The following is an 11,680-nucleotide window of genomic DNA, read 5'->3' on the forward strand; positions in this document are numbered from 1 at the left end:
CCCCCATGCATGAATTTTGTGCACTGGGCCTCTGGTATATATACACTGAGTGGCCAGATTATTATGATCTCTGAACGCATAATAATCTGGCCACTCAGTGTATATCTATATAATAAAATGTTAATATGCAAATTGTCCCCTCAACCAGGAGTTCTACCAGCAGGCGGGCTGGCCAACCGCCCATGTCCCCTCCCCCTGGCCAGGCTGGCTGGACCCACCCATGCACGAATTTATGCATTGGGCCTCTAATATATATATACACTGAGTAGCCAGATTATTATGCGTTCAGAGATCATAATAATCTGGCCACTCAGAGTGTGTGTGTGTGTATATATATATATATATATATATTACACAATTTGACCAAATTGGAAATCCAAAACATACTAAAAGAATTTACATAACAAAAATGATAAGAGGGGACTCCTTGGCTTTGAGCCTCTAAAACATAGGTTTTGAAATAATGTTGCCAACTCCTCTAATGCAATAATTGAAAAACCCTTACACAATGACTCATGCTAGTTCTCAAATTACAGTTATACCTGAGACCTCAATAAATTAAAATGAGGAACTTCATGATCTTATGGAGGACAAAGTGGTATACTCACCTTAACCATCAGAAATCTTGGCCTTTTTTCATAGTCATAGCACCCAGAGTCCTAAAATATTCCATAATGAGCAGGATAGCTCTGAACCAATCATTCCTGAATTTAAATTAAATGAACTCTTCACCTAAATGGCTTTACAAAATGGGACTTGATGGTCCCTACCCCTTACTTAAATTAGTTAATGTGGCTCAGTGTAAATTAAACAGGGCCTTCAAGGATTAAAAACTGTTATAAGAAACTTTTTAGAAACAAGTGGTTATCCCCAGTGCTTCTCCTTTGAACATTTGAATTTAGTCTGTGGATTACTGCAAATTTTAGGTTGTGTTCCCAGCAAAACTCCTATTCCTTGTCCCCCACATTATGCAAATTACTCCATCCACTCAGCAACTGTTACACATTCTGCTGCCATCGATTTGGTTAAGTCTGCTCTGTTCAGTAACTATTTTAACAGCCTCCCGCTGCAGTTGGCCTTCACCTTCAAAGGGGCATGCACACCTTTACCTGGTTATTCTAGGGAACATCAACACCATTGACACTGCACACAGCTTCTGCAGGCAGGATTTGAACTGCGTTTACCTGTTCTTTGTGAACATTCATTTGACATTCAGGACATACATATATTGGAAAAAAGGGCTCAGAAAAAGTAGATGAGCCTTTGCCCCACACATATTGTGAAGCCCTGATGTCTTTGTTACATTTTAAAAAATTATTTAGCCCTGACCGGTTTGGCTCAGTGGATAGAGCGTCGGCCTACAGACTGAAAGGTCCCGGGTTCGATTCCAGTCGAGGGCATGTACCTTGGTTGCCGGCACATCCCCAGTAGGAGGTGTGCAGGAGGCAGCTGATCAATGTTTCTCTCTCATCGATGTTTCTGACTTTCTATCCTTCTCCCTTCCTCTCTGTAAAAAATCAATAAAATACATTAAAAAAAAATTATTTAATAAACAGAAGGCCACTCACTTTGTGACACCATGAAGAAATAGCTACAGTCTCCATAGTCTCTCTCCAGTAGGGGGTGTGCAGGAGGCAGCTGATCAATGTTTCTCTCTCATCATTGATGTTTCTCTCTCTCTCTCTCTCTCTCTCTCTCTCTCTCTCTCTCTCTCTCTCTCTCTCTCTCTCTCTCTCTCTCCCCCCTTCCTCTCTGAAATCACCCACATTACTGTCTAGATTCTTTTGTGTTTGAGAGGCAACATATTTCTCGTTTACTAATTTTATTTGAACCCATTTGTGCTGTTACTTACAATCTGCCCCACCGTGAGTGGGTACTCCTACCATAGAAGGCTCTACCAGCCATGGGCAAACTACGGCCCGCGGGCCGGATCCGGCTGTTCTATCCGGTTCTCTTGCTCTCCCCTCCGCTCCTTTACTTTGAATTATATTAGTTCACACAAACACTCCATCCATGCTTTTGTTCTGGCCCTCCAGTCCAGTTTAAGAACCCATTGTGGCCCTCGAGTCAAAAAGTTTGCCCACCCCTGCTAGACCAAACAAATCAAACTCGCAGCCAACGGGCCGCATGCCTCGAAGGAGTTTGACATACTTGCTCTAGACTATTTAAATTGCCACACAACAGGCACTCTTGGCAGTGTCCTCCTAGACCCCTTCACTATGTAGGCTTTGTTGACCACCTCCTTTATCTCCTTAGACTTACCCATCATGGCCTTAAGTTGTAATGTTTGTCTCCCTTTCCTTAGTTATGTTGACTAGGTGCCTATCAATTTTATCAGTCATCTCAAAACACAGCTTTTTGTTTTTGTTCTTCCTCCACTGATTATTTTTTCACTGATTTTTTTTTTTTTTTTTTTTTTTTTAGAATTCTTTTCTAATTTTTTATTTTATTCTGCTTACTTTGGGTTTAATTTGCTCAACGTTTTATTGTTTTCAACCTTTTTTTTTTCCTGCATTCTCTGGCTTTAATTGAGCATTTGATCTGATTTTTCATCTCTTCTATCAAATGCACATACTTTCTTAAACTTTTTAGTGGTTGCCCTTGAGTTTTCAGCATACATTTACAACTAAGCAACTGCCTCTGTTGAGTCACACTGCACCCCTTCACTGTGTGCAAGTACCTATCCCTCATTATTCCCAACTCCCCCTTCTTTGTCCCTTGTCACACTGCAGTCATTTATTTCAATTATCCATAGTTAGAAAGTACCAAATACATAATTTCTAATATTGTAAACAAAACGATATATGTTATATGATAACAAATATAAAAGATAGTTTATCTTCATTTATTTTTCCCTAAGCCTTCACATTTACCATTAACAGTCTTTCTGATGAATTTTTGAACATTTTATTCAAAGAAGATGTACTAGTAAGAAATTTCCTCAAATTTTACCTAAGAAAGCCCTTATTCTTTATTTTTGAAAGGTAACTTTATCCTGACACAGCATTTTAGGTGATGGTTTTTTTTCTTTCACAACTTTAAATATTTTACTCCACTCTCTTCTTACATGGTTTCTGAAAAGAAGTTTGATTTAATTCTAATTTTTTGTTTCTATATAACGAAGGTGTTTCCCCCTCTGGCTTCTTTCACTGTATTCTCTCTGTCTTTGATTTTTGTCTAGTTCTGTGGTCGGCAAACTGTGGCTCGTGAGCCACATGTGGCTCTTTGGCCCCTTGAGTGTGGCACTTCCACAAAATACCATGGCCTGGGCGAGTCTATTTTGAAGAAGTGGCGTTAGAAGAAGTTTTAGTTTAAAAAATTTGGCTCTCAAAAGAAATTTCAATCGTTGTACTATTGATATTTGGCTCTGTTGACTAATGAGTTTGCGGACCCCTGGTCTAGTTGAATAGGAGACACTTGGGTGTGCACTTTTGTTGTTTATCATGTATAGTGTTCTCTGAACATCCTGGGTCTACAGTGTGTCATCTCATTAATTTGACGAAGATCTCAGTGGTTGTCACTTTACTGGTTTGTTGTGTTCCTTTCTCTCTTTTATGTTCTTCAGGTATTTCCATGAGGCATATTTATTTACTTTTAAAAATATATATTTTATTGATTTTTCTACAGAGAGGAGGGGAGAGGGATAGAGAGTTAGAAACATTGATGAGAGAGAAACATCGATCAGCTGCCTCCTGCACAGCCCCCACTGGGGATGTGCCTGCAACCAAGGTACATGCCCTTGACCGGAATCGAACCTGGGACCCTTCAGTTTGCAGGCCGATGCTCTATCCACTGAACCAAACTGGTTAGGGCTTTCTGTGAGGCATATTTAACCTTATGTTTGAAGAAGGTACCTAGGGATTAAGGCTATAGTGTTGTTGTTGTTGTTTTTGTCTTTGTCTTTGCATTAGAGTCTGCTGAAATATATATATTAGAGTATATATATTTAATACAGGCCATGTTAAGAACAGAATATTTGGGACATTTTTCTAAATGCCAAGTTTACTTTCTCTTTTCCAATTTTGACACCACTGAGTTGCTCTGTGATGTAAATGCTCAAATACATCTAAGAAGAGAAGTTGATTTCACGTTTTTTGGCTTTTTTTCCCTGTGAGTTTGGGAATGATAACCTCTAAGTTACTGAAATGACAGACCAGAAACCAGCAAGCTCCTGCTCTGATTCTTGATTGATTGCTGACAGCTTTAGGACCTCATTCCTCCTCCCTTCTCTTGCGCCCCACATCTGTACACGGTGGTAAGAAAGCCTTAGTGTGCCCTCTTGTGGTAGCAAATGATTGAATCCTCACAAGCTCCTGCCCTGGTGTGTGAACTCGCACACTAGCTCACCCTGTAACCTCCTAAAGCAGCATGCCCATGCACCATGTTTTCTCCCACAGGCTACTTAATGCCCTTCTGAGAAGCTGCCCTGCTCTATGCAGACACCTCCATTGTGACAGTGACAAAGCCTTTCATGCCCTGCAGGTGGTGTGTGAGGTCATCAGCTGAGGGTTGAGCTATTGTTCCTTTACTCCCCTGGGAACTTGGAAATGACAGAAGAAGGGAGGGCAGCCCCTAGAGAGGCTGGTCAGTACACTTCCTCCTGGTTGGAGAATGGATGTCATATGTTCCTTTGGAGGAAATCACTACTGCAACCTTTACATATGTTATAATCACGAGCAAGTTCGTTATCATACCACTAGTGGCCCGGTGCATGAAATTCGTGCATGGGGGGGATTGTCCCTCAGCCCAGGCTGTACCTTCTCCAATCTGGGACCCCTCAAAGGATGTCCTACTGCCAGTTTACAGGGATTGGGCCTAAACCAGCAGTTGGACATCCCTCTCGCAATCCGAGACTGCTGGCTCCTAACCGCTCACCTGCCTGCCTACCTGATTGCCCCTAACCACTCTGCATGCTGGCCTGCTCGCCCCCATCTGCCCCCTGCCACCAGCCTGCTTGCCCCCAAATGCCCTCCACCCCTGCCAGCCTGATCACCCCCAACTGCCCCCGGTGCCAGCATGCTCCCCTCAACTGCCCCCCCCCCACCGGCCTGCTCGCCCTCAACTGCCCCCCCTGCTGGCCTGCTCACCCCCAATGCTCCCCCCCCACCGGCCTGATCACCCACAACTGCCGTCCCATCCTGGCCTGATCACCCACAACAGCCCTCCCCTCTTGGCCTCTAACCACCTCTACCTCGGCCCTGCCACCATGACTTTGTCCAAAAAAACGTCTGGAAGGTCTCCCAGTCTAATTAGCATATTACCCTTTTATTAGTATAGAAAGAGGCCTGGTGCATGGGGGGGGATGGGGGTGGCTGGTTTGCCCTGAAGGGTGTCCCAGATCAGGGTGGGGGTTCCCTTGGGGCATGGGGCAGTCTGGGCGAGGGGCCTGTGGTGGTTTGCAGGCTGGCCACACCCCCATGGGTGAGGGTCCCCACTGGGGGGGGCGTGGCCAGTGTAGGTGAGGGGCTGAGGGCTGTTTTGAAGCTGGCCACACCCCCTTCAGGGTGGGGGTTCCTGGCCAGCCTGGGTGTGGGGCTGAGGGCCATTTTCAGGCTGGCCACGACCCCTGGTGACCCAGGCTCCCAGCTCCTCCTTGAGCGGAGGCCAGGATGGGCTGGAATCCCCTGGTGACCCAGGCTCCCAGCCACTCCTTCAGTGGCGGGCAGGAAGCTTGGCTTCCTCCAGTGCTAGGGACAACCCAAGCCTGCTCGCTCCAGCTCCATGGCCACTGCCATTTTTGTTAGGTTAATTTGCATATTCACTCCTGATTGGCTGGTGGTTGTAGCAGAGTGACGGTCAATTTGCATGTTTCTCTTTTATTAGTGTAGGTTGTGGACATCTGGACATGATGAATATACTCCCTTGAAATCTAAGCTCTGGCCCTTGCTCTGTATCAGCAGGGCCCCGGATAGACTGCTATGGTTGTGCTGGAAAGAGCTCTTCTGGCCTGTTATTACCTCAGTGTGTGTGTCCAGAAGCAGCCTGAGGCCCATAAGTGTAGGGATTGGTGGAGTAAGTTGCTATGCCTTCTTCCTTTTCTCTGAGCTCTAAGTTCCAAATAAACCTCTAATGCATCAAATCAGACAAAAAGAAAAGAAGGGCTGAATCTGCGGTAAATATTACATCAGATAAGAGCAGTGCTTCTCCCCAAGAATATTTCCATTCAGCCAGCTGCATACAGTTCCTTCTCATTTTCCAGAAGAATTTAGAACATGGCCAGCTGGACTTTGTTAAAAGTTGGACTTCCTCAGGCCTCCTGGACTTTCATGTTTGGTGATGAGACTAGAGAAAAAGCTTGTAATTCTTGACTATGTTTTTATTCATTGAAACCTCATTGCAGATGCTAACATCTGCCTCATGGAGTGTTGTAAATGGTGGGCAGCGAAGAAAGGGATGAATGTTTCTCAAAAAATGGATCGTCTTAAAATGATAATATTTGTTTCATTTGAACAACAATTCTGTCCTTTTCAAAATTCTCTGAACTCTACCATTAGGGGTGGGGGGAGATGTAATGTGATCACAGTAACAATGTGTAAACAATTTCCATGTATTCGTGATGCTGGTAAATATATGAGGAAGAAAATGTGGACAGAGAATGAGTTTCTTATTATCAAGTCATAGAATAAGTGTTTGGAGACAACAGAATCAGATGTAACCTTCCTATAAATGGAGTCTGGGTGTCCAGTGCTGTTGGTCTTACTCATCCTACTTTACACATATTTGGGCTGTTTTAGGACTCAGTGGCCTTTGAGGATGTGGCTGTGAACTTCACTCTGGAGGAGTGGGCTTTATTGGATTCTCCACAGAAGAAACTCTACAGAGATGTGATGTGGGAAACCTTCAGGAATCTGGCCTTCATAGGTAAGGATGACAACTTATCTTCACCTCGTTAATTAGAGGACAAGTGTTTCTTGGCCATCAGCCTTGTTCTCAGATGTAGAATGTGGGAAGGGCGGGCATTGGTAAATAAACTGGACATGGTCACAGCACATCATAGAAATAGAATCTAATAATTTCTCTACAGTTTCTAATAGTTTGGAATCAATTTTTTGGCTCTGCATTTTAGGAAAGAAATGGGAAGATTATGACATTGAAGATCAGTACAAAAACCAAAGGGGAAAACCAAGGTGAGTCACACTCAGAATAGAAATCACTATCTTTGTGAGAAACCTGTAATGCTACCAAATTTAAAAAGAAGCAACCAGCCATAGCTGGTTTGGCTCAGTGGATAGAGCATTGGCCTGCAGACTGAAGGGTTCTGGGTTTGATTCTGGTCAAGGGCCCATGTCTGGGTCGTGGGTTTGATTCCCAGTGTGGGGCATGCAGAAGGCAGCTGATCAATGATTCTCTCATCATTGATGTTTCTATCTCTCTCTCCCTCTCTCCTCCTCTCTGAAATCAATAAAAAAATATTTTTAAAAAAGAAGCAACCAAAATAACTTCTGCTTCACATTTATTACTTCTTAGAAAATTTCTGCCAAATTACTTTCTTATGTATGACAAAGAAGGTCAATACTTGCAAAGTAATTTAAATGGAAAGAGTATTGATAAATCCTTTACATGAATATCACTGTTTTGATAGCAGCAAAGGAAAACTCTTGCAAAGCATTCAGTACATTGTTTCTAATCATCTATTCAGAGAAGGGGAAAGCCTAAAATTTTGCTATAAATCATGAAAATATAGTTCAAAGATTCTAGTAATGATTTTAAAATAATTGATGAAAAAATAATTAGTAATGTGCTTCTACATTTTTCCAGAAATCCAATATCAGAGAGAATCTGTGAAGGGGAGAAGAATAGTCAATGTGGGGAAAACTTCAGCCTTACTCCAAATCTCAGTCCAAAGAAAAAATCTCTTCCTGTAGTAAAAGCATGGGAATACTGTGTGTTTGGGAAAGTCTTCATGCAGCAGTCATCTCATAATATGCACATCAGATGTCACACTGGAAACAAGCCAAATGATTGTCAAAATTATGGAGACAAGCTGTATAATTATGATGTATGTGGGAGAACCTTCAGTTATCTTCAGTGTTTTGACAAACATGAAAGGAATCAAAATGGAGAAAAAGCCTATGAATGTAAGGAATGTGGGAAAACCTTTAGTTCTTCAACTTCACTTCAAATACATGAAAGATCCCACACTGGAGAAAAACCTTATAAATGTAAACAGTGTGGTAGAGCATTCAGTTGTCTCAGTTCTCTTCGACGTCATGAAAAAGTTCACACTGGAGAGAAACCCTATGAATGTAAGGAGTGTGGAAAAACCTTCAGGTATTATCAAAATTATCGAAGACATGAAAATAAATTTACTGGAGAGAAGCCCTATGAATGTAAGGAATGTGGGAAAACTTTCAGATGTTATCAAAGTTTTCGAAGACATGAAAGAAATCACAGAGAAGTGAAGCTATATGTATGTAAGCAATGTGGTAAAACATTTAGTTGTCTCCGTTACCTTCGCAAACATGAAATAAATCACACTGGAAAGAAACCTCATGAATGTAAAATATGTAGTAAAGCATTTAGGTATCCCAGTGATCTTCAGAAACATGAAAGAAATCACACTGGAGAGAAACCTTTTGAATGTATGGAGTGTGGTAAAGCCTACAGAGATCCTAGTTCCTTGCAAACACACCAAAGAACCCATATAGGAGAGAAACCCTATGAATGCAAAGAATGTGGCAAAGCTTTCAGTTCTCATCAATGTGTCCAAATACATGAAAGAAATCATACTGGAGAGAAACCCTATGTATGTAAAATATGTAGCAAGACATTTGGTTATCCCAGTTCTCTTCGATATCACAAAAGAACACATACTGGAGAGAAATCCTATGAATGTAAGGAATGTGGGAAAGCCTATAGATATCTCAGTTCCTTACGAATACATGAAAGAATTCATACTGGAGAGAAACCTTATGAATGTAAGGAATGTGGGAAATCCTATAGATGTTATCAAAGTTTCCAAACACATGAAAGTAATCATACTGGAGAGAAACCATATGTATGTAAAAAATGTAGTAAAGCATTTAGTTGTCTCCATTATCTTCGAAAACATGAAATAAATCACACTGAACAGAAACCCTATAAATGTAAAAAATGTAGTAAAGCATTTAGGTATCCCAGTGATCTTCAGAAACATGAAAGAAATCACACTGGAGAGAAACCCTTTGAATGTAAGGAATGTGGGAAAGCCTACGGAGATCACCGTTCCTTACAAACACATGAAAAAGCTCACACTGGAGTCAAACCTTATGAATGTAAGGAATGTGGGAAAGCCTTCAAATGTTATCGAAGTTTTCAAACACATGAAAGAAATCACACTGGAGAGAAACCATATGTATGTGAAAAATGTAGTAAAGCATTTACTTGTCTCCGTTATCTTCGAAAGCATGAAAGAATTCACACTGGGGGGAACCCTATATATGGAAGCAATTTGGAAAATTCTTCATTTCTCACACAACCTTTCAAAATCTGAAGATGAACCTGAGAAAAATCATATTAATGTGCAGAATTTGCAAAAGGCTTCAGTTAGCTCAGTTTTTTTCAAAAGCATGAGAGGACTCACTGGATAAAAACTCTTAAATGTAAATAGTTTGGGAAAGATTTGAATTAGTCCACATTCTTACAAGTGAAAATTCACTCCAAACAGGAAATTGAGATGTAAGTAACATGAGCAAGTTTGATAGAAATTAATCCACCTGGAATGTGCCAAAAAGTTTTCAATGTGAAAGAGTCCTCATTAATGTTGTAAATATATTGTGTTTATTGAACCCTTTTCTATACCTCATCATTTGGCTGTGGATTTCTATTAGTTACTTTTAGAAATGAATACTCACATCAGATAGTAATGAGAGTCTTTAAAAAAATAGTGTATAAAATTAATAGGTAGTGCTCTTTTCTTAAAATATTTAATAATATTTTCTTTCTATCTTGTAGCTTGTTAGATACATGGGTGAACTGAAGTTTATTTTTTTTAATGTGTCTATCTTTTTTTTTAAATACATCTTTATTGTTCAGATTATTACAGTTGTTGCTCTTTTTTCCCCCCATAGCTCCCCTCCACCTGGTTCCCACCCCACCCCATGCCCTTACCCCCCTCCCACTGTCCTCGTCCATAGGTGTAATATTTTTGTCCAATCTCTTCCCACACCCCCACACCCCGTTTCTCCCGAGAATTGCCAGTCCATTCCCATTTTATGCCCCTGATTCTATTATATTCACCAGTTTATTCTGTTCATCAGATATTTTATTCACTTGATTTTTAGATTCATGTGTTGATAGATATGTATTTGTTGTCACTTTGTTGTTCATAGTTTTTATCTTTACCGTTTTCTTCTTCTTCCTCTTCTTAAAGAATACCCTTCAGCATTTCATATAATACTGGTTTGGTGGTGATGAACTCCTTTAGCTTTTTGTTATCTGTGAAGCTCTTTATCTGACCTTCAATTCTAAGCTCTTTATCTGACCTTCAATTCAATTCTAAATGATAGCTTTGCTGGGTAGAATAATCTTGGTTGTAGTTTCTTGCTATTCATCACTTGGAATATTTCTTGCCACTCCCTTCTGGCCTGCATTGTTTCTGTTGAGAAATCAGTTGACAGTTGTATGGGTACTCCCTTGTAGGTAACTAACTTTTTCTCTTGCTGCTTTTAATATTCTCTCTTTGTCTTTTGCCCTTGGCATTTTAATTATGATGTGTCTTGGTGTGGTCCTCTTTGGATTCCTCTTGTGTGGGGTTCTGTGTGCTTCCTGGACTTGTAAGTCTATTTCTTTCACCAGGTAGGGAAGTTTTCTGTCATTATTTCTTCAAATAGGTTTTCAATGTCTTGCTCTCTCTCTTCTTCTGGCATCCCCCATAATTCAGATGTTGGTATGCTTGAGGTTGTCCCAGAGGCTCCTTACACTATCTTCATATTTTTGGATTCTTTTTTCTTTTTGCTCTTCCGGTTGGGTGTTTTTTGCTTCTTTGTATTTCAAATCATTGACTTTATTCTTGGGATCCTCTAGTCTGCTGCTGGGTCTCTGTATATTATTCTTTATTCCAGTCAGTATATGCTTAATTTCTGATTAGTCCTTTTCATATCCTTGAGGGTCTCACTAAATTTCTCCTAGGTTTCTAGAAGATTCTTGAAAAACCTTATAACCGTGATTTTGAACTCTATATCCAGTAGTTTGCTTTCCTCCATTTCTTTCATTTGTGACATGTTTCTTTGTCTCTGCATTTTGGCTACTTCCCTCTGTTGATAGAGTGGCCTTGTGTGCTAGTTGTCCTATAGAGCCCAGTGACTCAGTCTCCCCAGTTACCTGAGGTGGACACTCTTGGTGCACCCTTTTGTGGGCTGTGTGCACAGTCTTGTAGTTAAGTCGTGGTTGCTGTTGGTATCACTGGGAGGAATTGACCTCCAGGCCAATTGGCTGTGAGGATCAGCTGTGTCTACACTGGGATAACTGTGCTGGAGACATCCTTGTGGGGCATGACTTACTTCAGTGGGGTTTTGGTGTTCACTGAGTCTGCCCCTTGAGTGTGTCGATTATGGATGTGAAGAGTTGTTAACTGGATGGTCTCACACTGACCACTGGGTACACTGGCTCTTGGACCTCCAAGGAGGTGCAAAGTTAGCCACTGCCTGAGGCCAGTCAGCAGGAGCTACGGAGAGATCTGCAGATTCCTCCTCTTTGTTTG

The 11,680-nt window shown here is 41.3% G+C and overlaps 1 protein-coding gene across 1 annotated transcript in view; it reads left to right on the forward strand.

The window, feature by feature from the left end:
* The window catches only part of LOC308250192 (uncharacterized protein), a 75,660-nt gene extending 65,895 nt beyond the window's left edge, over window positions 1–9,765 (forward strand). The window contains exons 4-6 of the transcript XR_013960830.1: window positions 6,735–6,861; window positions 7,067–7,127; window positions 7,759–9,765. The gene's annotated coding sequence lies outside the window, so the exon portion shown is untranslated. The remainder of the gene's footprint in view (window positions 1–6,734; window positions 6,862–7,066; window positions 7,128–7,758) is intronic.
* The last annotated feature ends 1,915 nt before the right edge of the window (window positions 9,766–11,680 follow it).

This window comes from Plecotus auritus (genome assembly GCF_963455305.1).
Source record: "Plecotus auritus genome assembly, chromosome: 6".
NCBI lineage: Eukaryota > Metazoa > Chordata > Mammalia > Chiroptera > Vespertilionidae > Plecotus > Plecotus auritus.